The following is a 26,013-nucleotide window of genomic DNA, read 5'->3' as shown; positions in this document are numbered from 1 at the left end:
AAAACTACATTTATTTTTACATTTATTAGTTACATTTATTACAGTAGGTAATCATCTGACCTAAAGGGAAACCGCTACAACGAGGGTTCATAGAACCAACTAGCTCATAAACCCTTCCTATTTCGACTTGACACTGTACCAAATATCTAGTACTTACCTGCAATACTTCATCGAATAAGAGGGAGAGATGGCTCGTCCAAAAGTCAGTCTCAAGTGTAAAATGTCTTTAAAAGGTCCACTGTAAAGAAAAGGTGTAAAATAACCCCATTCATTTTCTGGCAGCAGGGGCGCCAGAAAATGTCTGTTAAAAAACAGTAAATGACTGTCAATTTAAAAACATTGATAAACTGTAAAAAAACAGTAATTATCTTTGCAGTAATTAACATCTATTACTGTAATTTTATATAATTCCATGAAATATTTTACTTTACTATTTATTAATTGCTGGAATAGTCATACACCTCTAAAAACAGAATAATTATCTTTAAATATAATAATGAAAATCCTAAGTTCTTATAATTAATATTGTTATTTTTAAAAAACTGCTGTAAAAATCGAAGACCATTTACAATTAAAACAAAAAAAACCCATGTAATTCTACTTTGCAAATGCGCAAAGTTAAATTACCTGTCAGGAAAAATATCTGTCAAAATATTTTTTAAATTCACATTAGCACATTAATAAACTGTCAAAATAACTGCATTATCTTTCTCTAAATGCACTCTAAGAAATGAAATGTACATTTACTGAATTTAGTTACGTTAACCGCTCCACGAGACTAGGTTGAATAACTGGGAAAAAGACTAGAAAAGTAATTACTACATGCTCTTTAGCAAATCTCACAACACCATTTTAAATGCTACATCATACAGTTATGTTGAATTCACTAAACACAAATGAATTGTATTCATGCTGGATTCATGTAGGATTTTGTTGCTTGTACTTAACATAACTCAATCCTACTTGATATATCAATATGAGTAATTCAAATAAATACCACTTAAGTCAATTCACATATTTACATATTTGGTGCTTACACTTAAATATTAAATAGATTAAAGAGAAAACACAATAAAAAGACAAAAAAGTACAAATAATGAATTACCAAACAGCAAAAACTGACATTACTTTTTCATTCCATTGGGGACACCCCCCCCCCCCCCCCCCATGATTTACTTTACTACTAGAGGAGGAAAAAAAGCCATATCAAATGTTATAATGCTCAAGATAATAAATAAATTAGAAAACTGGAAGATTGTAACTTGCATTATCATCATTGGCAAAATCAATTGAGCACAACATGCAAATACACTTGATGTTAAGTAATAACAGTTCTTACTGACCCTGACCGAAAAAGTGGCAAGGACACAAATATCGGTAATTAATTCAAGTACAGAAATTATAAAGACATATTTGTGCAGATTTCGACACAGTGACACCATTACATAGATTGTCAACCAGAGACAAGTTCAAATGATAAGAGATCGTTGTCAATAATGTTTGGTTCTGTTATGATTTATGTAAAAAAATAAAAGTCAATATTGGCTGATATTGCCAGATGAAGGTAATACCAAAAGAAGTATTTGTTGGGCTATGGGTTTTATTAACTTACCAAGCATGTTCCTTTATGAAGCTTTCAGCAGTTGGATCCTGTGGGAGACAGACAAACCTTCAATACAGAATATGCCATGTTCCCATTACCCCAGCCACTATTTTTGGCGAGGTAAAGAAACAGGACCATGGAGGTAAAGCAGACAGAGACAGAGCATGATCAGGCTTATATTGCGTCCTGCTGTTCCTCCCTTCATACTGAGCACCTTCATTAACTAGTTCCAATAATAATCCATTAGGGACGTGAAAGTGGAAAGCAGTGGGGATGCAGGTGAATTCCCCATTTACCTGAAACACATTGAGAGTAATACAAAATTTAATTTCAATTAAATGATTTATACCCTAGTACAGGTAGAAGTCATGCATTCAAAACCTTATCAGCAAAATGTACTGAAAGTATGAAAAGTAAAAGTACTCATTATGCAGTAAAATGGTCCCTGTCAGTGTATTACTATATTATATAAGATGTTTTTGGATGAATATTACTGCTGCATTAATGTGTGTGTTGCATTTTACCACTGCAGATGTTTATGGTTGTGCTAATTTTACCTACTTTATAATACTGTTGGTTAGTTTATTCTACAGCAACGCATCATGTTCTATAAGATTATCATATTTTTGTAGCGTCGCTGTCCAACGAGCTCAGAAAAACTGCCCTTTTTTCAGCTTTGTGACAATAATTGTCCCAAGTAATCCAGAGGGTTTAAAGGTGCAGTGTGTAGAATTTATGGAATGGATTTGTGAGAAATGGAGTATAATATTCATACGTTTATTCAAATCAGTGTATAAAACAAGAGTCTTGTTTTCCGTTACCTTAGAATAAACCCCTCATATCTACATAGGGAGCGGGTACGCTTCACGGGGGGGCGCCATGTTGCACCACCATGTTTGTTCTACAGTAGCCCAGAACGGACAAATCAGACACTGGCTCTAAAGAGGGTCTTTCACATTTTTCGCCACCACCGTCTCCTCCACGGAGGCCCCCATGTTGTACCACCATGGGGAGGGTTCAGTTGGTTGTGATCTGCAACCTCACCACTAGATCTCACTAAATTCTGCACGGGGCACCTTGGAGTAAGTGGGAGAAATCAAAATCAGGTTTATGGCTAAGTAGGTTTTTTACATAAAAATTGGCCTTGGTGTTTTGGTGCATGAAGAAACATGGTTAAAAAAAAAAAAAAATCAAAAAATACAATCAACTACCAAATAAAAGTATATGCAATAAAAATATGACAAATAACATTTTCTCAACTCAAAAAGGAACACAACACACAACACAGAACTATTTAAACTCCTACAGATAGAGGTTGACATCTTGCTTCTTTTGTGACAGATTCTAAGACTTTCAAGACCAACATAAGGGCACATCACTTGTGATGTTAGGTTTGGAAAGCTAGCGAGTCACAGCTTTTTCAAATCTAACATCAAAGTAAACGACTGATCGTACAAAAGTCAGTACTCATCGTCCTGTGTAGTGTTGGATGGATCGTTTAGATTAATATTTTTTAGTTATATATGTACTTACTATAAAATCCAAGGATGCCAATGGATTGAAGAGGAAGCATTTGGGCAGTTGGCTCCCAAAAATGGCGTCCTTGGCCGTACTAATCTTTATTCAGTGCACCTTTTATTATTATATCAATGCAATGAAACTCTTGTTTTGTTGTCAAAGATAATTATGTAATGCAAACAACATCCATGTTTAATTTCTTAGTCTAGCTGTACTTTAACGTTGTGTCATTCATTTAAAAATTATAAAGTGGAAAAAAAGAGAATTATCTTATTGAAGTAGAATACATTCACATAATACTTTAAAATCACTTTTAAATATAGTGACATTTTGCAGCAGTTGCCCAAAAAAAAATAAAAATACATAAAAGTTATGCTCTAGAATTAAAACGCACCACTCACCTATTATTTTTTAAATGTATTATTATTATTCCGTTCATGTGTGGTTAAGTTATGCTAGAGGACAAAATATTTATTTTTTTCGTCAAATATTTTCTTGCAATGTTAAATGTATTATTAACAGTATTTTTATGTTATTTTTATTAAATCTTTATATATTAAGTATTTGTAACAGTGATATCGCCATAACAAAATAGATGTTTTTGTAAAATTACAGAAAATGCTGTTGCTTTTGTGAATTAAGAATACTTTATTTCTACGGTTAGTTTTGTTAAAATTGTCATTTAAAAGCAGTTAAAAAAACATTCTGAGTCAAAAACAAACAAAAGTATTTCATTTATACTGAGTTGTTTTGTGAAATCACATGACACATTCCAATAAACAGCGTATTCTTGTAATTATAATATGATGTTCCTGTCATTTTCAGGGAAAATTTCTAAAAATTAATTGGGGAAAAACTGTAAAAATGTTTTTTTTTGTTTTTTTTTACAGTGTCTTTTAAAAGCATTCCAAGTTAACTTTGGATACCTGCACAGTGAAAATGTACGTACACGTTGGCCGCACATCAGACTGAGCCGATTGATCGGTGGAACAAGACAGGATATTATCCTCCAGCACACACACACACACACGCACGCACGCGCACACACACACACACACACACACACACACACACACACACACACACGCACACATACACACACACAGAGTGCCAACAATGGACGCAGAGAAAAGAAAGAGAGAAGACGTGCCGTTGTACTGGTTGGAGCAGCGTCTCGCTCTCTAGCCACCAAACGTTGTCCTCCCCATCAAAACACAACCAAATTTCTCCCCTTTCACAAAGAGCAGGGGAAGGCCGCCCATTGTGCGGCGCCCTGTAAACTAAAAAAAAAAACGGGAAAAAAAAAAAAAAAAAACTTGACAAAAACATGTGAAAATGTGAGAATTAGTGAAGGCGCGGAAGGTCGTCTGGGAAAGTGTGGTCTCCACTTCACAAACTGTGAAGAGTCTTGAGTTCTGAACGTTGAGTTTTCTCAAGATGCTGGTTCGGGCTCCTCGCTCACAACCAAAAACAAAGAGATAGAGAGAGAGAGAGAGAGAAGGGAGAGAGAAGAAGAGAGAGAGAGAGAGAGAGAGCGAGAGATAGAGCGAGCGTACCTTTTCGAAGTGGTTGTGTTCCGTGTTGTGTTCCCTCCAAAGATATATTGGAGGAGACAAATCCAGCACAAATGTTATAAGATCTTGCCAAAGCATATGCTGTATATTTTTCTTTATTGTTGCTTTGTGTAATTGTTTACCCATTTCAACACACACACACACACACACACACACACACACACACACACACACACACACACACACACACACACACACACACACAGAGTTTTAATTTCCTTCATCTTTTTTTATGTTTTACCCCCCCCCCCCCACTGGCTGTCTATTTGGTATATATATTTTTCAATTTAATTTAGTTTATATAGTTTATTGTTATAGTTTATTCACCTCAATTCCCCAAATGAATCTATTTTATCTTTTCTTTCTATGTTTCCACCCCTTGTTTGTGTGCTCACTTTCCGTGTCATTTACCTTGATGCAACTTTACTTAATTTCACCAAACTTCAAGGGTCCAAGAACACTACTTGTGAACCCTCAGCACCCTTCCAACCCCCCCAAACACACACACACACACACACACACACACACACACACACACACACGTCCAGATAGCACAATCGACATCGTAACGTTCGTGGCGGACTCAAGGTAACCTGCGAGGCATTGGGCAGCCACATGGCGAGCAGCAGCAGAGCGCAGAGTGGAGTCAGACGCTGCAGGAGAGTCCTGTCACTTCTGTGCTCCGCGCTCGTCCCCGACACTAACCAGACGCCCCCCGCTCCAATCTGCCTCCGTGACCTGCGCCGCTCTCAGCTGACTTAAGAGTCCTCTGGTTTCAGGGGCAGATTGGAGACAACAGTTGGGGAACAGATAGAGAGCGGGAGGGGAGGAGAGGGAGAGGGAAGTTGAAGAGAAGCTGATTTTCATGTGTAATTCAAAACGGCTTCAGAGTCACTCTTTGTTATTGCCCAATTTGCGCTGCACTCACTCACACATGCCGCTTGAATTTAAGCTTTTGCAAAGGGTAAACTGCAGGAAATAGAATTATTTGAATTATTTATAATCATAGTTTAGACCCATACCAATAACCTTTCCCGTGTTTTTATTTAATTTCATTTATACATTTTTTCTCAGACTGTTACGTTACCAAAAAAACACCTGGCGGAATAAAGTACTTCCGACTCTGATCCTGAAAACACTGCAAAGGAATAAATAAAATAAAACAATGTTTTTTAATCGCATCTCAACCAGGAGATAGAAATAACAACACGAAAACATTCTGGATGAGTCTGGAACAAGTAAACCCCGTGGAGCGTCTGTCTCGCCGGTAAATACCGTGTAAATCAGGGTTTTATGACTTGTACAATAATGACATTAACATCTGAATGGCGTGCACGCAGTGTTATTGCTCCGTGTTGCAGCTCCGTGCACCCCCGGGTGCCGCGGGGCCGTGATTTACGGCGTATCTTCTCGCCGGTGATTTGCATGTTATCCGACACCATCACCGTCTCCCTCATTGACGCGTCGGGCGGTCGTTAAATCTCCTGCGCGGCGCGCGTGTCGTGTCCACGCGACTAAATCCTCCGTCACGACCGGGGGGCAAATCAAACACTGTTTCCGACCAAGCGCAAACGGAGAAAAAAAATAAAAGAATAATAATAATAATAATAATAATAATAATAATAATAATAATAATTGATTGTCGGGGGGGATTACTCACCTCATTTGCTACTGACTCATCTGCTTCTGCAAATGCTCTCGGCTCCGCCTGATCGATCGCCCGGGAGAGGAGCTCGGAGGATGATGCCTGTATAGTTCTCCACCAATCTGCGACTGTAGGCATGTTATTATACCTGATGAAGTGCATAGCTGCTTAGCCTTCACCTCATGCTGTAGAGACAATTGAAAATGTGTTGGGGTTCTTTGAAATCTGAAGCTTTGTCAACTCTCAGAAAGGAGAGCTGAGAGAAAACAACACGATTTTTCTCACTGTATGCATGAGAACTTGTTTACGTGTGTGTGTGTGTGTGTGTGTGTGTGTGTGTGTGTGTGTGTGTGTGTGTGTGTGTGTGTGTGCGTGTGCGTGTGTGTGCGCGTGCCTGCTTGCGTGCGTGCGTGCGTGATTATACTTGCATGGAAACCAGAGAAACAAAGACGTGAATGCTGGAAAGAGAAGCCCTCGAAACAGCAGCATTCAAGAGCAAGGAAAGTTCAGTGTCATGTTCCAGATACTGGCGTCTGAGAAGGCGGTCATTCTAAGGATCGTCCTTTAAGTATTTATTTTGTGCTATTATTTATTTGACAGGCTTCAGTTTCACTGTGTCACACCAAAGTTTGCCCCGGAACTGAGGAAAAAACAAACCGTACACACGTGCCGAAAGATGAAAAATTCTCCGCCGCGGCAGGGCCCTGTTGTCAGTGCCTTTAATTCAGCCGTGCCCTTTGAATGCTTTTCCCTCCACGGAGGACAAAGCCAATAAACTAGCAGATGGGTCCTGTTTCCCCAAACAATATCCACTGCATCTCCACACAGATAGATGTTTCCTCTTGCCTCCAAGGTCAACCCACGGCTCAGTGTGTATGTGTGTGTGCGCGTGTATTTTGGGGTGGGGGGGGGGGGGGGGGGGGGGTTACCAAGCACATGCGTCCTAGCTGCTCCTCTGATACCTCCACGCCTTTTTCCATCTCGACAGACTTCCGTTTACTCAGGCCCGTTGGAACAAAATGCCAAGACGGGGGGAGGGCATATGTCGAGGTCAAGCCGGGGAAAGAGGGTGGAGGATAAAGGCAGAGGTCTGGGGTGTAGCGAATACAAAAGGGACACGCGCATATGAAAATACTGGAGAAACGAAAAAGACCTAGAGAGACTGCAGAGTGGAAGGGGTGGGGGTGGGGGGGGGGGGTGGAAAGGAGAGCGAGCGCCATTGATGTCTGTGAGTGCACGCGGGCGTGGCATTCCTGATGAGACGGCGAACACAATGGCTCGGCTGAAGGTCGCGCGGCCTGTTAAGGGTCGCCCTGTCTCTTCTAACCGTCTCTTCATGTCGTTTGAGGCCTTAAAGAGCGGAGCCCGGTGAAGCACTTGTTTTGTTTGGGTTTTGTTTGTTTGTTTTTTTCCTCTTATCACTCGATTGGAGGGACTGTTGAAAGTGCCCTTTCAGAGATTGGAGATTGGCTTGGGGAAAGAATTTGGCCAGAGTTTCCTGTTACATATTTTAATCTAATTTTTCCACATAATATTTTTTTATTATAATTGTTTTATTCTATCCCTCAACCTTTAGAAAAATGCATATGCTAAATAATAATTATAATAATAATAAAAGTGTTTTCTAGGTCCCACCATCTTCTGTTTGCAGAAAATTTAACTGAAAGTATAGATATTATCCTTTAATTATTTGCATTAATCAGAGGGAAAATAATCGTGTAGTGCGGCATTTAGTGAATGATCCGGTAAATATAAATAGGCAAAAAGTGCTCTTCCAGTCCTAAAGATATCAATAATATAGTCAAATGGAACGACAGATTGGAAGATCAGAAAGACCATTCCCCCCCCCCCCCGTCTTTGACGTGCCGACTGTCCCGAGAGACGTTTCCCCACTGAACCAGGTTCGACCCAGCACCCCTCAGCACCCCTGACTTCCTGTTCCTGTCTTACTTAACCCACATGCCGACATCTGCCTCCCCTCCTCCGCCTCCTCCGCCTCCTCTCACATGTGTTCTTCTGCTTCCCGGGCAATTACAGGGGCCTTCCCCACCAAGTGGATTGGCGTTGCACGGCCTCCTCCGTAGATTACGCACAGCTCCCTCACCCGCAGCGCTGTGGGGTCGACTCCCCCCTTTACTTCCCCTTCCTCCATCCATCCCTCCATCCTTGCCTCTGTCTTCCAGCTTGTCACGGGCATTTAGGCTGATTCGTTGACACGTTGCAGGATTCCTTCCTGCGATGTGTCAAGAACCAAAACCTTCAAAAACTCGAAGCAATGGTAATGGTGAGATCAGGGCGGTGTCATCTGCTCTCCTTAAGTTTCCTGAAGGTGCACGAAACTCAGCGCCAAATGAAACCGGAGCTCACGCAACAGTGCCTGCCCGCCCCCGGTGAAGGAGCGGATCATAGGCTAAAATGTGCGTAATATCCCAGTATCTGAACAAGTGCATCATCATCTGAGTTCAAGCCCAACATGATTTTCCGTCACAAAATCCCACCAAAAGAGCCCTTCGGCCTGGTGTGGCATGTGCCCAGATCCCTGCAGAGTATTTCACTGAAACCTCCATGAGAGCACAAGGAAGCCACCTTTCTAACAAATACATTCGTCACACATCTGCCCCGCCGGACCTGTCCCGTCCAGCCGTGAGTTCTGCCGCCGCGAGTGCCGCAGCGCGCTGTGCGTCGAGAAGGGCGCCCGTTCTCGGTTGCGACACCCGCCACCGAGTTCCAAAAAATGGCTTCTGGAAGCTACGACAGCGCAAGAACTGTTCCCCATCAGAGCCTGACCTCATGGATGCTCTTGTGTTTTGAATCGGAGCAAATCACTGAGCGAGCCGTGTTCCAAAATCTAGTGGAAGCCTTCCCAGAAGAGTGGAGGCGGTGAAGAGGGAGCAGCTCCATGGTTTTGAAATGAAATGTTCAACAAGCGCTTATGGATGCGTTACCCGGGGTGGTGTACATCAACTCACTCTTTTTCCAACGGATCATTGACATTATCTCATCATTTCCCGTGTAGACATTTAGAAGAAGGAGATTCTCTATTTGTCACATGACACCACACTACAACACATGCTTATATACACAGACACATGCTTTTTTGTGGTGGTGGCCGGTGAAATGAGGCCTCTGCATTTAACCCATCCTGGCTTGTCCTTCCTCCGGGGGGGCAGCCAGGAGCAGTGGGCAGCATTCGTCGACGCGCCCGGGGACCTGGTACCAGGTGCCCATCGCTGGTCAGACGGTGATGTGTGCATGTTTTTGGTGGGGGTCCTTAGTGATGGTAGGTGGAGGAAACCCCATGTGAGCACGGGGAGAACAAGCAAACTCCACACAGAAAGGCTCCTATTTAGGTGATAACCCACCGGAGCACAGTACCAACAGTGCCCCAGGCGGGAATCGAACCCAGGACCTTCTTGCTGCAATGCAATTTTACAGGGATTTTACAGGATACAATTAATTTTTTTTTTTTTTTTTAATAATCAAAAACGTATTCATGCTTCCACAATTTCTGTATGTTATTAGATCTTGATTTGGAGAAGGTGTGAAGCCGTCCGCTGCATTAGTCATCAGCCTGCGGTTGGCCTTGTTCGTTAGTCAGAACATGAACAAGTACTATTTTTTACGGCCCCCATTTTTGGTGTTTTATTTTCGCTCTGATGTGTTTTGTGTAATGGGTAGCCAGTCGTGTAAGAACAGCTTGTCGACATCAGTATCACAGCTGATTGGACTGCTTTAATTGGCTTGTTTTTTTCCTTGTTGTTGTTGCTGGCTTGCGTCACAAGTAAAAAGTAATTATCCCAGAGATCACAGGGAGTCAAACATGCATTTCTGTCGTTGGTCTTTGATCCTTCACCAGAGAATAGAACGATAGGAAGAAGAGGCTTGATTTGTTAGAAGAAAAAATAAAACTAAAATACAAATTACAAGTCAATGACCCGCCCTTTGGGTATTAGGATAATGAGCTACGTGTGGTTGTATTTGTGTACTCATGTGGGTGAATTTTATGAAGCAATAGCATGTGCTTATAACGTAATTAATACACATCTACAATGTAGTTCAAATTACCACAAACAATAGGAAATTCAAGTACTTTTCCTCAGGTAAGATCAGCTGATGAAGGCCTACAATGCAATAAGTAATGATTACAAACGTACTTTTATTTCCTAAAAGCATCTGGTTGGACCACATTTAGTGTCAGCGCTGTGTATTGAAGCAAAGTTTATTCCGGCGAAAATCTGGATTGTGGTTTCAATTAGAGACTTCAAACTGCCGCAACAGCTGGACAGGGCTATCCGGAGACACCGGGCGTGTTTCAGGAATAAAAACAGAAGAAGATGATGATAATGATGATGAGGATGATGATGATTATGATGATGAAGAAGAAGTTGTTGCTGCATTGGGGGATTGACATCACATCGATAATTACCACAGCAGCATTACAGACACCACGCATCACGAGGTGTGTGTGTGTGTGTGTGTGTGTGTGTGTGTGTGTGTGTGCGTGTGTGTGTGTGTGCGCGTGCACGTGCACGTGTGCGTGTGTGGTGCTTGGCCTCCGAGTGCGGCTTGTGTTTAACGTCTTCCTGATGCAAAGTGATGTGCACTAATTCTACATCTGCTCAAACCAAACAGGGCTTGAAAGTTCAGCCAGCAATGAGCGAGGAACGAAAAAAAGGGCTTCCTTACAAGCCTGCTTCCTCCCTTCTCCCTCTCTCTCGCTCTCTCACGTACTCTCTCTCTCTCTCTCTCTCTCTCTCTCTCTCTCTCCCTCCGTCTCTCTCTTTCTCTCTCCCCTGCATTCCCTCGGCGGATCGGAGTGATTGACAAACACGTGGACGTGACCTTGGTGGTTGTGCGCGCGTGTGTGTGTGTCTGCGTGCGCGTGCCGGGGTTGGACTTGTCAGCTTGGCAGTTCGGCAGATGCGTGACCCTGTAATCGGGCCCTTGTCACGCGGGGCCGAGGCTTTGAGGACTTGATTGTAGTCTCGCAGTGTAAATACCCAAACAAACAGGCCGTGGTCGAAATGTGCTATCGGTTTGCCGTCTATTTACATTCCGCTATCATGCTCCCGCTTGCTCTCTCGCTCTCTCTCTCTCCCTCTCTCTCTCTCTCCGTCGATCCCCTTCCTCTCTTTCTACCCCTCTTGCCGGTCTCTCTCATCTTAGTGTTCTCTCTCTTTTTCTCGCTCTCTCTCTCTCTCTCTCTCGCTCTCTCTTCCATATTGTGGATCCCCCGTCCCTTCATCCAAACCTCTTTTCCCCCGTTCATTCTGAGTGACAGGTATGATGTTTGTGGCTTAAGCTGCCACAGCTAAATGAAGACCAGAGCAGTTTGGAGTCAGTTTTAAAACACAGCTTTTCAACAAAAAAAAAAATGTCTGAAATGCTCAAACACTGCACTTTCTGTCAGCGGTGGAAGACGTGCACAGACCTTTCGCTGAAGTGAAAGTAGAGAAAAATACACAAAATGTGAAAGTACCACATTGACGTTCCATGCATATCCTGATTATAATTTTCAAAAAATAGTATAGTGTCATTGTAATTTACAAAATATGGACAAAATGAATCATTGATGAAAAATCACATACCAGCGGTTTGATAGATCCAGTCCCTGATATATATGTATATATATTTCTTTCAACTAAAGTAATGTGACTATTTTATAAATGTTTTAGAGTAAAATGTATTATGCTTTGAAATGTAGTGGAGTAAAACTGAATAAACCTAAATAAATTCAGGCACTTGAAAATGCGCTTAAATACAGTAACTGTATTTCGTCACTTTCTACCACCGCTTTGTGTTGTGCTCTCACAAACACCCTGCTCTCCGTATTTATCATGGCCCGATGAGAGCGGGTGATATTTTGTTGTGAAGATGAAATATCACAACCATTCGGTTGTTTTTAAGAGCGCTCTAAGTACAACTGTTTATGCACATTTGTCGAGCCGCGGCGCAGCCTCTATGGCTTCCTAAATTAGTTTTCCCCCGTCTGTTGTGCGTACGGTCTGCATGGTTTGAGTCGTCGGGTGAAGGGAAATCTATTCATAATTCTTAGAAACAACAAAGCGCGGGCCGCCGTGTTGTCAGGTATAACAAATTGAGGCGGGAGGGAGTTGAATTTGTATCTGCTTATAGAGGTTGACTGCATTATACATAGTGTGTGTGGTAATAGAATATGTGATGGATGACCGGGCTGCCAGAGCTCCCGTTCCTCTGGGTTATTCATCCATTTATCTGACTATTTATATATCCCTCCACCCGGAGAGACCCCTGCTCTGCCCGGGGTTTGACTGCTCTGAAGTGTTCGTCCGAAGCGAGTGGAGAAGAACTTTTGTGTTTCTGTCTCTAAGAGAATAAGCATAAATACGTGTAATAATAAGTCCGACTTGATTAGATGAGATAAATCGGGAAAATACCAAGCGGATCCTGAACAAGCTTGAGTGAACTGGAGTCTGCCCCAGAAGCTCTTGCAAACTGCAAAATACTCGAGAAAATACCTTTGCATTGTGGGACATTTACAGAGCCAGCTATTGTTTGTGAGTTATTTTAAAGTGGTAATCCATAAAATTGTCTGTAAAAACAAAAAAAACATAATCACACTCTGCTAAAATTATGACAATTTGTCATGACCAGAGTTATATTTTGTTCATTCCACAACAGATTTTAGCTGTTGCCCCAATATTCATTGCAATACGTGATTTTTTGCACAAAGCCTAATTCCTCCATATCGTGCAGCTGTCCATGATCTTGCAGGATGAGTGCAAAGTTTGAAATGGAGCCTATGTACATTCTCTTTGTTGTTGTGGTGAAGGTGTGATGGTTTTCCCCTGACCTCTGGAAATCACAATGGACCATTCTTTTCCGGGATTTAGACATCTCCCATTTGGCAGAACACTAGTCCTTAGTTGCACCATTACAGTAGATTTTGAGAATTTTTTTTTTCTTCGTGCAAATATGGTTCACATTTCGCTGGACAGCAGGATGATGTCATGATTATGGGGTGATGTCACCTCATCTTCCTCCAAGAAAAGTCCCTATGGTCATCATCCTCATTCCTGTTGTGCAGCACATATAATGCCTACTAGCTCTAAGGGGGCTGTTCTTCAGTTTATTGTGCCCTTTGACCTCAACTCTCAGGACAAAAGCTCAATGGAGGATCTCAAGCAGTACAAGGAACAAAACACTTGCAATCCAATTTGAATAAATAAAATGTTTTATGAATAAATAAAACAGGTTTAGGTGCAGAATTGGTCCTATAGGTAATAGCTATATTATACTATATAATATATATAGTATAATTACCTATAGGTAATAGGTTATTGCAACCACATGCTTTGGCGGCAGTTGACTGGAGCTGTTCTCTCAATAGTGTTTCATTGAAATGAATCTATTCTGATGCCATTCACTCGGTTTGACTCTCAATGATCCAAAATATAAAGCTTGGGTTAAAAAAATACCAGAGTTTTCCTTGAAGCAAGAATACAGGTACCTTTCTTACGCTACAAGTCCATGTGTAGTAGTTAGGACGTATTTTGGCCAATAGTCTATTTTAGTCGGGGACTGCACATAGAGTCTCATATCAGGGTGGTTTAGATGGTCTTTTTTAATATTCTGTACCTGCACTTATTTGTAGATGCTGTTTAGAGAATGATACATTTCCACACAATTCAGCGGTACCTCGACTCACGACTGCATCTACTTACGACTAATCCAAGATACGAGTAGCAATAGTCGCGAAAATTTGTATCGACTTGCGACCGACTGCTCCAAGATACAAGCGTGGAAATTTGCAATTGGCGCCGTCGGCGGCCAGTCAGCAGTCAGTAAGCGGGCGACCTACATCGTGTGTGTCCACGTAGTTCGTGGCTTATCAATATTTTTTTCATATTTACTGTGTTTGTGCTGTGTATTTTGTCTATTTTTACCCTTCATGATGAGTCCTAAGAAGACGGATGATGGGAAAAAGAAAAAGGCAATGATTCCCATTGAGACTAAGAAGAAAATCATAGAAAAATATGAGCGTGGTGTATATGGGAAAAATTGCTTTGACATACGACTGTTTTAACATACGACCGTTCTTATAGACAGTCGTAAGTCGAGGTACCACTGTACTACACCATTTGCATTGCCGTTACTTATTCCAGCAGAATGTGTTAACGACGAGCTATATAAAGGTCGAGAAATGCATTTCACATTTCTGGGGGTGGAGCTGTTTGCAGAGTAGCACGCGTGTTTCGAGGCGTAGACACGCGCTCGGTAAACGCGGCCCTCGCAGGACGTGACCCCGCTCCACAGTTCAGTGTGGGCCACAGCCCTGATCACAGACAACCATCAGTCCCCTGCCCCATATCTTTAACCCTGCCACTGCTTCCTAATCAGGGGAGTCGCTCAGGGACCCCCACACCACCAGCACCACCCATTTCTTCACCCCACGCGGGGGGTGGGTTACTTCTCTCGGGATGCTTCTGCCACTTCCCACCACATTAAGGGAGGGTTCAGGCTGCAGTGAAACCTAATTTAATCGTGTCTCTTGAGCCGTCATATCCAGGTTGTTGTTTTTTTCATCTTTCCTACTTCTCTTATATAAAACAAGTTTAAATAGCAGCAGTGGAAGAAGCACTCTGTAGATGTACATACTACAGACAAAAAATGAATCTTGAAAGTGAAAGTACCACATTGACATTTCTTCTATCAGTTAAAGTATATAACGGTCAATGACAGGACACTCGTTTTTTTGTGTCCGAATCAATTATCATTGAAATAAACTATAAAGTACGCTCAGTTTGAAACGACTTTCAATTTTTTTTAAGGTTCATTCATTTGAGGAGTTTCTTGTCTTAAAAGTCTAAAAATGTAAAAAAAATATAAATGCATGTCTCCCAAAAATTGTTTGTCATTCACCCATAAGTCCTTGCTCTTAAATGTGCTCAAAGTATTAAAAGTAAAAGTATTTGTCATATCCAGTGTCCTGATACAAAAGAGACTATATTTATGTATTTACAAAACATCCAGATAGATCCAGTCCAAACTGTGTTAGAAATGTAGAGGAGGAATAAATATAGATATTTGCTTTGTTTTTGTTCTTTTCATTATTAAGCGTCGTCATGAAGAAACTACTGATCTGTCTTATTGGAAAATAGTTCAATCTAACGTCTCGGTCAAGATATTTTCACATGAACCATATTTGCGGTGGAGCATTTTACAATGAATGTCTATTTACCTGAGGATTTCTATACGTGTGTGTGTGTGTGTGTGTGTGTGTGTGCGTGCGTGCGTGTGCGTGTGCGCGCGCACATAGACATCTCCACGTGCTGATTTGTGTGCTCTCAGATCACGTGCACCTGCACCGTCCCGGCAGCGCCACAAGCGACATGACCCCTGTGCAGGAGCCATTTTCCATCCCCCTAATCACACACGCCGCCGCAATCACACGCGACGGATATGACGGAGGGGAGCCTGGGGTGCGGTGCGGGGCGGGTGGAGGCGAAGGGTGGGGGGCGGGGCCGTAGATCAGGCCAGGGAGGATGGCGGAGCAAGCAGGGGCTGACAGGGGAATAACATCCCTTTCTCCTCAATCGACAGGGACCATAACTCCTGGCTCTCCAGGGACAGATTGAGAAAGGCAATAGCCCTGGGGGCTGTGAAGCAGGGATGCTCAGAATTGAAAGTTAAAAAGAGAAAGAAAAAAAAAAAATGCGGGGATGCCGAACCAGTGTCGCCGATTGGTGCTCAAATATTCCTATTTTGGCAGTGTTTTTTTTTTTTTTTTTTTTTTTTTTTGGGGGGGGGGCAGAAAGAGTGAGGGAGGAAGAGAGCAAGAGAGGGACAGAGGGAGAGAGACCCAAGCAGCGAATTGTCCACATAAATTACTGAAAGATAAATCACAAGGGTGGGTGGGGGGGTGTGGGTGCTGGTGTTCGTATTGTGCTTTGCCGCATTTACGACAGTTTTTTCTTCCTCTTTTTTAATTTGTTGAGTAGGTTCCGGGATAAGGACTGTTTTCCCTTTGCAGGGAGGGGGGGCGGGGGGGGGGTGTTTGGCGTCGGGTGTGGTGTCACTGGAGATGGATGAGAGAGGTTCACACTAGGCTCAGATCAGCCTGAAGCTGAACCTACTCCTACATGGAAAGAAAACACTTGTTAGTGCATTAACTCTTTTTAGAAGGGTGCGACGTGCAGGGGATGTAAATCAAGTAGGTGTGAGGGTCTCTGCCCACGTGTACGGGTTTAGGGAGGGACGTTCTGGCGGTGGGGCGCTGGCATGGCCAGAGTTTATTGTGGTTCACGACACTAAAGGCTCGCAGGAAGATAAAATAACGATAGTATTGTATGTCCGTGTTCCTTGGTCCGCAGGCGTTGCAGCGACCTGCGGCACGCCCTCCACACTGAAAGACAAAACAACACGCGAGAGAACGCCCCCGGACGGGTCCGAAGCAATCAGGGCTTAAAGAGGCTGAACGGGCAGACCCGGTACAGCTGCGCCGCCACGGGGCAAAGCCAGCACCGTCACTCGCAGACCGTGGCTTAACCACGCGTCCCTCGTCTGTCACAACAGCAATGCAGGGAAGGGAGAAATAAACAACACAATCGAACAACTAAGTGAAAGAAAGAAAAAAAACATAAAACAAGTTATGATGGTGGTTATAATTATCTATCGTGTTATTTTAGTTTTAAATTGGACTTTAACCTTTTATCGATGTATCTTTGTCTGTCTAAATGTTTTTATTCATTAGTGTTTTCGTTGGGTTTGAGTCCCAGCGTTCAAATTGGGGTCCTGCCGTGTTGAAGTGTGCACAGGGCTGTTTTAAATGTCATTATTATTCACTTAGTATCTAATATCTAGACATCGTTTCAGATTCTTTTTTTTTTTACCTACAATACCAATAACGTGTACAAAATGAAAAAATATAAAATGAATTAAAAAAACAATACATATATATTTTATGCCTAATGTAAAGCACTTTTGGGGGAAGTGTGAGTTTGTGTTCAGACAGGGATGAACAGAGGGAGAGCATGTTTCGTGGAACACCTCTCACTGCGTTTCTCCACATGCAACAGTGTAATAATAGCTTGAATAACCAGTCGAGCATCAACGCTCATTGCTGTGTCTCCTTTTCCCTCTCTTCATCCATTTTTCCTCTTCTCCTCTCCCCCCCCCTCTCTCTCGCTCTCCCTCCATCACTTACTTCACTTTCTCTTTCACTTGTCCTTATCTCCTGCCTCATTCACCTCGCCTCCCTCTCTTTCTCTCTCTCTCTCTCTCTCTTTCTCTCTCCCTGTCGCTCTCCTTTCCTCCCCCTCTCTCCCCGCTCATGTACACTCACTTTCCTGTGCGAGGGACAGACAGCTTTTATGAGCTGATCAATTTCACACCGCCTTATTGAATGCTTTTTAATGCCCTTCTTTATTTTCAATTATAAGCCCCCCCCCCCCGTCCCCTTTAAGCCCTGTCTGTGGCCCCTGGGGCTGATGGGATGACCAAGTCACACTCACGGTGTGGAGAGAGAGAGAGAGAGAGAGAGAGAGAGAGAGAGAGATACCCTTTTTCCACTGCACCAAAACATCCGGCTTCTCTCTTTAGCGTGAAAGGCTACACCCGGCATTCAGTCCTGGGACAAAATTGCCCCTGCAATACTCACAGGTTTTTAACGGCTTCGGCTCTGATGGGCTGTGGTGGAAGCATGACACCCGAGGAGACACGCAAATCTTCGCCCTGTTTCCGGACGTTGGCGTGTAAATAGGCAGGAATATCTGTGTGTCATTCGATCATTTCATATCCCATTTAGAAATGAGAAATGTTTTGAGGGGGTGTGGGACCACTCCTCTCTGTGGGCAACTCTGCGGGCCCCCGCATCTCCGGCCGTGGATACTCCATGGTGCTCTCACTTTTTATTTTTCCAATCACTGGAAAAATGACACGCCCCTTTTCCAGGCGTTGGTGACGTTGAATGTGACACACTGGAAGACAAAACGAAAGGCATACTCGTCCACTGGTCATTATTAGCAGGTTTACCTTTCTTTAAAAACCCGAATATGCACGTTCATTGTGGTGTAAAAACGGTCAGAGAGAGAGAGAGAGCGAAAGAGAGTGGCCGTCAAATTGAACACCCTGTGTCTCAGCGAAGAAAATCAACGCGGGTTTAATCTTGGTTTTGCGATTGATTCCGGTCGTCGTGCCACGATAATGTTCTCCCAGAGGAAGAGGAAAGGGAGGAGGAGGAGCTGGAGGGTTGGGATTAGCACTCCCAATTTGAGGGAAATTAGAATTCAATGGGGAAGTGCAACGAATGGGGGGGGGGGGGGGGGGTTCCTGTCAATCACACTCCACAGACCATAAATAGTTAATTTAGTGTTGAAAGAAAGAAAGCTTTACGTCTAAAGCATCTACGTTTACATGAAACGAAACACAATATAAAATGGATCAAAACAGCAGGCCATGGAAAAACTAGGATAAAGCTTTATAAAAACCTTATCTGTAAAAATGCAGAGAAAAGGAAAAAAAAGTTACATCATGTAAACAAATTTAAATCAAATGGACATAAAACAAAAGAGAAGCTTTTGAAGCTTTGAGAAGAAATTTTATGGCAGTTTGGCCGACCATGTGCCATCCAAGTGGCATTTTCAGGGCCCTCTGGCACAGAGACACAGGCGACGAGGTTGTAGACACCAGTTTATTTTAAAGATTGGGCTACGTGGAACAAGCCCAGGAGCAGATAGACATGTGTCATGACAAGGGCTCCTCTCCTGAGTGAGTGTGGGGATGGGAGTTTTACCTGTTGCTCGTTAGACCAACCAATGAGCAACAGGTATGCAGCCACTCTGATCCTGGGTCCAAATTATCTAGATCAAGGTCATGTGTGGCTGCCCACACCACACCATCCCTACACCACAATTGAATTTTATTTTACTGCGTTTGACAGCTCTTTCCTTCAAATGCTCTGAAGGTCAGAGTAAAAAAAAAAACCTATAATAAGCCGTTCTACTGTAACAACCCAAATTTTAACCTCGAGGTCCATAATCAAAATTTGAAGTCTGTACTTTTCACTTCACTTTGGCCTTCATTTGACAAGAAGGAAGATTTTTTTGTTTTCTCACACTTCTACCTCCACCTAAATGATCACTTAAATTAATACATGACCCTCGGCCCCCAGGCACTGTGCTCCGTCTTTACACTCGTGGTGACCTCCCCGCTGGGTGGTCAACACCGACAACGGCAGGAAGGTGAAATTTGAATGTGTGCGTGCGCCCGGATTTATCGACTGCCTATAAAAAAAATGATTACGGTTATTAAATCCAACTCCGTGCATGTGCCATTGAGCTTGATGAAAGGAGGCAAACAACCATCGGAGACTTCCAACAAATGCCTACCGTGTGTGTGTGTGTGTGTGTGTGTGTGTGTGTGTGTCTGTGTGTGTGGCGTCCCTCCCGGCAGACGGGGAGGGGGGATATGATAAGGAAGATTGACTTCTGATGTAAAGGCCAGAGTTGTCTACTGATACGGCACCGCCCTTTATGCCTCAGCCAACATCATTTTGTGTGTGTGTGTGTGTGTGTGTGTGTGTGTGTGTGTGTGTGTGTGTGTGTGTGTGTGTGTGTGTGTGTGTGTGTGTGTGTGTGTGTGTGTGTGTGTGTGTGTGCGTGCGTGCGTGCGTGTGTGCATGCGTGTGTGTTCATGTGTGTACGTGTGTGTGTGTGTGTGTGTGTGTGTGTGTGTGTGTGTGTGTGTGTGTGTGTGTGTGTGTGTGTGTGTGTGTGGATAGAAAGACAAGATTGCGAATAAGTGTGTTTTCCTTCTCGTACTCTTTTCGGTTTCTGATAAGTGAGAATGAAAAAAAATGTTTGAACATTTCATTGTGTGTGTCTGTTTGCGTGCGTGCGTGTGTGTGTGTGTGTGACTGAGTGAGTGAATGAGAGTCGGCTTCACACAGAGATATGTCTATGTCCGTTTTCATTCTCTCTCTCTCTCTCTCTCTCTCACACACACACTCTCTGGGTTGGGGGCTCTCTCCTCCCGCTCGGCTGAAGGTGAAAGAAGCGCTCACTTGAGCTCGTTGAGGACTATATGTGACAGTAAATTCCACGTGCCCCGTGCGAGATGGGAGATCTTGTTATAGCAGTCAGGATGGGGGTCAGGGCACTGGCTGCCTGATGATTGAGGAAAAGAGAAGAAATTTCATTCGGCTTCAGGCACTTTGTCAAGTGCCAGTAGCTTACCGCTGAGAGCCGCTCACCCATCACCGTGTTACGGCCCCAGAGGTCACTCCCCTAACGCCATAAATCTGCCTCCTCGCCTGCTCAACCTACACCCACCTCCACCCCCTCCACCTCCCATCTGAGCCTGCAGCTGCTGCGCCGCCTCCGAACCGCCCAGATGAAAGTAACAATAAACAACAACAACAAAAAGAAAATGTAGATATCTGTCTGTCTGCCTGTCTGTCAGTCTGTCTGTCAGTCTGTCTGTCTGTCTGTCTGTCTGTCTGTCTGTCTGTCTGTCTGTCTGTCTGTCTGTCTGTCTGTCTGTCTGTCTGTCTATCTATCTATCTATCTATCTATCTATCTATCTATCTATCTGTCTATCTGTCTATCTATCTGTCTATCTGTCTATCTATCTGTCTATCTGTCTATCTGTCTATCTATCTATCTATCTATCTATCTATCTATCTATCTGTCTATCTATCTATCTATCTATCTATCTATCTATCTATCTATCTATCTATCTATCTGTCTATCTATCTATCTGTCTATCTATCTATCTATCTATCTTTCTATCTATCTATCTATCTATCTATCTATCTATCTATCTATCTATCTATCTGTCTATCTATCTATCTATCTATCTATCTATCTATCTATCTATCTATCTATCTATCTATCTATCTATCTATCTATCTATCTATCTATCTATCTATCTATCTATCTATCTATCTATCTATCTATCTATCTGTCTATCTGTCTATCTATCTGTCTATCTGTCTATCTATCTGTCTATCTGTCTATCTGTCTATCTATCTATCTATCTATCTATCTATCTATCTATCTGTCTATCTATCTATCTATCTATCTATCTATCTATCTATCTATCTATCTATCTATCTATCTGTCTATCTATCTATCTGTCTATCTATCTATCTATCTATCTTTCTATCTATCTATCTATCTATCTATCTATCTATCTATCTATCTATCTGTCTATCTATCTATCTATCTATCTATCTATCTATCTATCTATCTATCTATCTATCTATCTATCTATCTATCTATCTATCTATCTATCTATCTATCTATCTATCGCTGTATCTGTCTATCTATAAGCCTGTCTGTCTGTCTATCTGTCTATCTGTCTAAATTATCCCGTGTGGTATGGTGTGTGTTTTTTGATTACCTCAGTTTCATTTCTAATATGACAAATTTTCGTCTCTTTTTGTCTTACGTTCACTCCGTTCATGATTGGACTGAATTAATTTAAACATAATTAGAAGATAATTAATCTGGCTTGTTTAAATTGCTCTGGCTCCTCTCAGACACTTAATTGATTTGCGTGTGTGTGTGTGTGTGTGTGTGTGTGTGTGTGTGTGTGTGTGTGTGTGTGTGTGTGTGTGTGTGTGTGTGTGTGTGTTTGCACTGTGTGTGGGTGGGTAAATGACAGCATTTGTGATGACTCTCCTTGGAGTGTTAATTAAAATAGAAGCAGATGTGCAGGTGAGGTGAGATCATCGGGCAACTGCAGCTCCATTCCTGCTTCAACCTGTACCACATCACACACATGCACACAAAAAACATACATGTAAACACCTACACAGTGTCATACAAACATGCCTCGTCCAGACATATACAGATGTTTTGGAAGACGTAGTATATAGTATATGTCTGCGTTATGACCTCCTGTGCCATCCATGAAAACAGCGTTTCAGGTGCTTTTAGAAAATACCTTCCAGGATGGAGAAAACTCTGTTTTCTGTGTATTTGTGTGGAGGAAGTAAAACGGAGCTTCTTGGAAACACTGACATCAGGACCTAAACCTGTGTCAGGTCTCTCTCCATGTGCATTTACCTAATAAAATATTATTTTACTTAACCACATTGAGCCTGACAGAAGAACTGAGTTTATTCTTCCAAAACCAGAATATTTTCCACCCTTTCTCTCTGCCAGGTGCCACACCTGTTCCTGGCAGGCGACCATTTTCTTAAATTGAAACAGAGCGGTGCACTCATCTGATCATCTGCACTTAGTGTCTAACTAATATCTGCTTAGACTTGTATCCTGAAAAAAAAAGAAACTATGTTTTAGCAGATTCCCTTCCTTCCCATCCTTTTTTATCTTCTCATTTTGTATTATATTAATTATTATTATTATTATTATTATTATTATTATTATTATTATTACCATCAGGAGTCCAGCCCACAGTGCTGTTATTGCTCAGATTTAAATTATTAAAAATCTTCTTGGCATTTTTCGGCCTAAAAGTATTTGAAACACAGCAACCACAGTACGCACAGACATGGTCGAGTTCTCGTTGGAACTGGGACATCTCAGACTTTTACAAGACTCGTCCTGTAGTTCGAGTTTGATCAATATCGATTTACATTTGGAGCAGAAATTTGTGAAAAACTGTTGCAATTTTACCGGAAGTTGACTGTTGGTGCGACTCGGGCGCTTTGTGACATCATCATCCGAATCAAGCCTCATGTTTCGAAACTCATTTACATCCAGGGACCTGCTCCCCGTGGACTACATAGCGCTTGCTACGCTTAGACCAGTGATACTCAACTCGCTAGCTCGCGAAACAGAATGCAGCTTTTTCATGACTAGCTGTGGCTCCTTAAAATGTTATTTAAAATTAAATGTAAAAGTTCTAAAACAGTATTTCAATAAGCTTTTAATTGGTTTCGGTTCCGGCACGGGACAATATAAATGAAATGTTTTGGCCATGACAAAATCTGATCGAATTGGGCTGAATATGCGCATTCACGGCATTATGGACATTCGGAAAACTGTACATTTACTGTCCATCCTGCAGGGCTAGATCCCGATTGTTAATGCTGGGATTTTTTCTTATGTTTTAAAAAAATTTTCGGACTAAGAGTATCTGGAACAGGACAATCGCAGTACGCACAGAGATGGTTGAGGTTTCGTTAGAGCTAAGACATTTCAGAAGTCTTGTCATCCTAGTTGGATCAACATCAATGTACATTCAGAGCAGAAATTAGCGGGAAAAACTCGTCGTATTGCAGGAAGTAGAAGAAGGTTGAGGTGATTTTATTAGTTTCAGGAGCGGGCCGCTTTGTGACATCATCATCTGAAGGTATATAAGTCCAAGCTTCATCTCTCGGAACTCATTCGCATCCAGTCACTTGTGACACGTACTGTAGATAGACAACTTGAGCCGACGCTCGAAGGAAACTCTGAAAACTGTAACACGCGCTGTGTTTTACAAAACGCTGGAAACTTAAATCGGTCACAGAAAGCGTCTCCGCACAACAGGAAGTACTAAAACCTTAAGACGAGGTTTTAGACCAGGGCTGGGCGATTAAACCATGACAAATTTCTGAGATTTATTTTCAATACAGAGACCGTTTACTTCTGCCTACCCACCTCCTCTACCTACCTACCATCTCTCTCTACTGCATGCCTACGAAGACATGACACGAACAGCCAATTGTTCAGCAGAGAAACAAACATGTGACACGAAGAGCCAATCGCAAGGCAGGAGCGCTGGGGCTTCGTCCGCCCTCGCCCCCTTTTCATCAAACACCAACTTGAATTTGAGCTCGCCCCCCCCCCCAACCAAAACAAACCCGGCGTGGCCCGCATCCCCGCAAAAAGAGAGATGATTAAAGATTTTCAGTGACGTCTGGTCTGACACAGTCAGAGACCGTCCCTCGTTCCGCTCCAACCGTCCCTGCATATAACCGCAGAGCGCAGATTTGGGAACCTTGGATAACGGAACCTCGGAACCTTTTAAACCTGTAATGCGTACCTAACATGACTCAACTTTACTCTGTGTATTGCTACCTGCAGATGTATTTATATATATATTATTATAAATAATTATTATTACTTTTATTATTATTATTAGGAGTCCAACCCGCAGGTCTATGTACCATGTACTACAAATGTACAGATTATGGGTCAGAATGTCCATTTGAGTAGCGTCCAGTGCGTGTTGTGGACTCTACATCACTCTGTAGCGGTTAAAGATTATAAACCAGGTGTGTGTATGTCCCCATTACTTGGCTGGATTCATGAAAATGCAAGAAAAAACATTAATCCACAGAAACTTGTGACCACGTCAAGTCGAGTCCACTGGACTGTGCGAATGAGTGATGCGTTCATGGTTTGGGAAGGCATCGGAAGAAGCCGTGAGCCATGTTTGTCGTTTTTCATGGAAACATATTTTATTGAAATTGAATCCAAGGGAGGAAGTCACCACTAAAATTCCCTAAAAATTGTGGAAAGTCAAGAAAACAAAGAAGCATTCTATTAAAGTGTGTATGTCACATTACACAAGATAAAGATGACTATTATGTCTGGACTGATATATTATTATTATTATTATTATTATTATTATTATTATTATATTATATTATATCAGGCTGAATCCATATAATTGAATCTCTTGCTTTATGCCTGCTTAAGGAAAAATCTTCCATATGTAATTCGCAACTAATATGATTTTTATTTTTTATTTTTTATTAATCTCCTTGGCTTTTTTCAGCCTAAAAGTATCCAACACGACAATCACAGAACTTATAGACATGGTTGAGATCTCGATGGAACCGGAACGTTTCATTCATGTTGTCGTCCAAGCTGGATTCACACCGATCTACATTTGAATCAGGAAATATTGATAAACCTTTACCAACTCAACGGAAATTTTACAACATTGGCGTTAATTTGAGAACACAGTCAGTTTGTGACATCATGAACCAATGTTATATAAATCCAGGGTTAGTCTCTGAGTGGTTGTAAAAATCGAAAAATTGGGACTTGTGCTACGCTGCACAGAATCCAGAGAACTGTAATATATATCTAAAATGACTAATGTGGAACCCATGTATTGCTGCCTACAGCTGTATTTATTTTTATCATTTCATTATTATTATTATTATTATTATTATTATTATTATTATTATTATTTCCAACAAGAGTTTCTTGGTGCTGCCAAAAGTCATGTTCGATATTTGGGGATTGTCTAGGGTAGCAAATAATCGGAGCCAGGCCAAGTCCCATCAATGTTTCCCGGCTAAGGTTCAGGGATCAGTGAGGTACTTTCAGGGTTTTTGAAGTTGTAAAAAAGGGGTTCTGAAAAGAACAGTTTTTAGACACCCGATAGTTCTGAAGAGCCTCTCAAAGGTCCAAGTCCAGGTTACTTTTTGGAGTGTAACCAAAGAGATCGTAAACAATATTGTTAATAGGTACAAATCAAGATAATTTCCAAGGCACACTTTTTTGTGGTATTTTTTATTTTTTTTTATCCTTTCTTGAAGTGATCTATTTTGGCCTATATGCCTTCATCAGGGGACTGTTTTTCTTCTTTCTTTTACTTTTTAGGAGTACCTCTAGGTTGACTTTTTAAGTTAGGGTTTGTGGCTCATTGGGATGTCGGCCCCTCACATCCCTTCGTACAATCGCTCCAAAGCAAACTCATAACACACGCTAAGGATCCGGTTCCCC

General features: G+C 42.1%; 1 protein-coding gene across 3 annotated transcripts in view; it reads left to right on the top strand.

The window, feature by feature from the left end:
• Window positions 1-26,013, top strand: part of LOC307235680 (adhesion G protein-coupled receptor D2) — a 126,874-nt gene that overhangs the window by 75,366 nt on the left and 25,495 nt on the right. The window lies entirely within an intron of this gene.

The sequence above is a fragment of the Zeus faber genome (assembly GCF_960531495.2).
Source record: "Zeus faber genome assembly, chromosome: 1".
In the NCBI taxonomy this organism is placed as follows: domain Eukaryota; kingdom Metazoa; phylum Chordata; class Actinopteri; order Zeiformes; family Zeidae; genus Zeus; species Zeus faber.
Note: the sequence above shows the minus strand (reverse complement) of the source record. Positions and strands in the feature narration are given on the sequence as shown.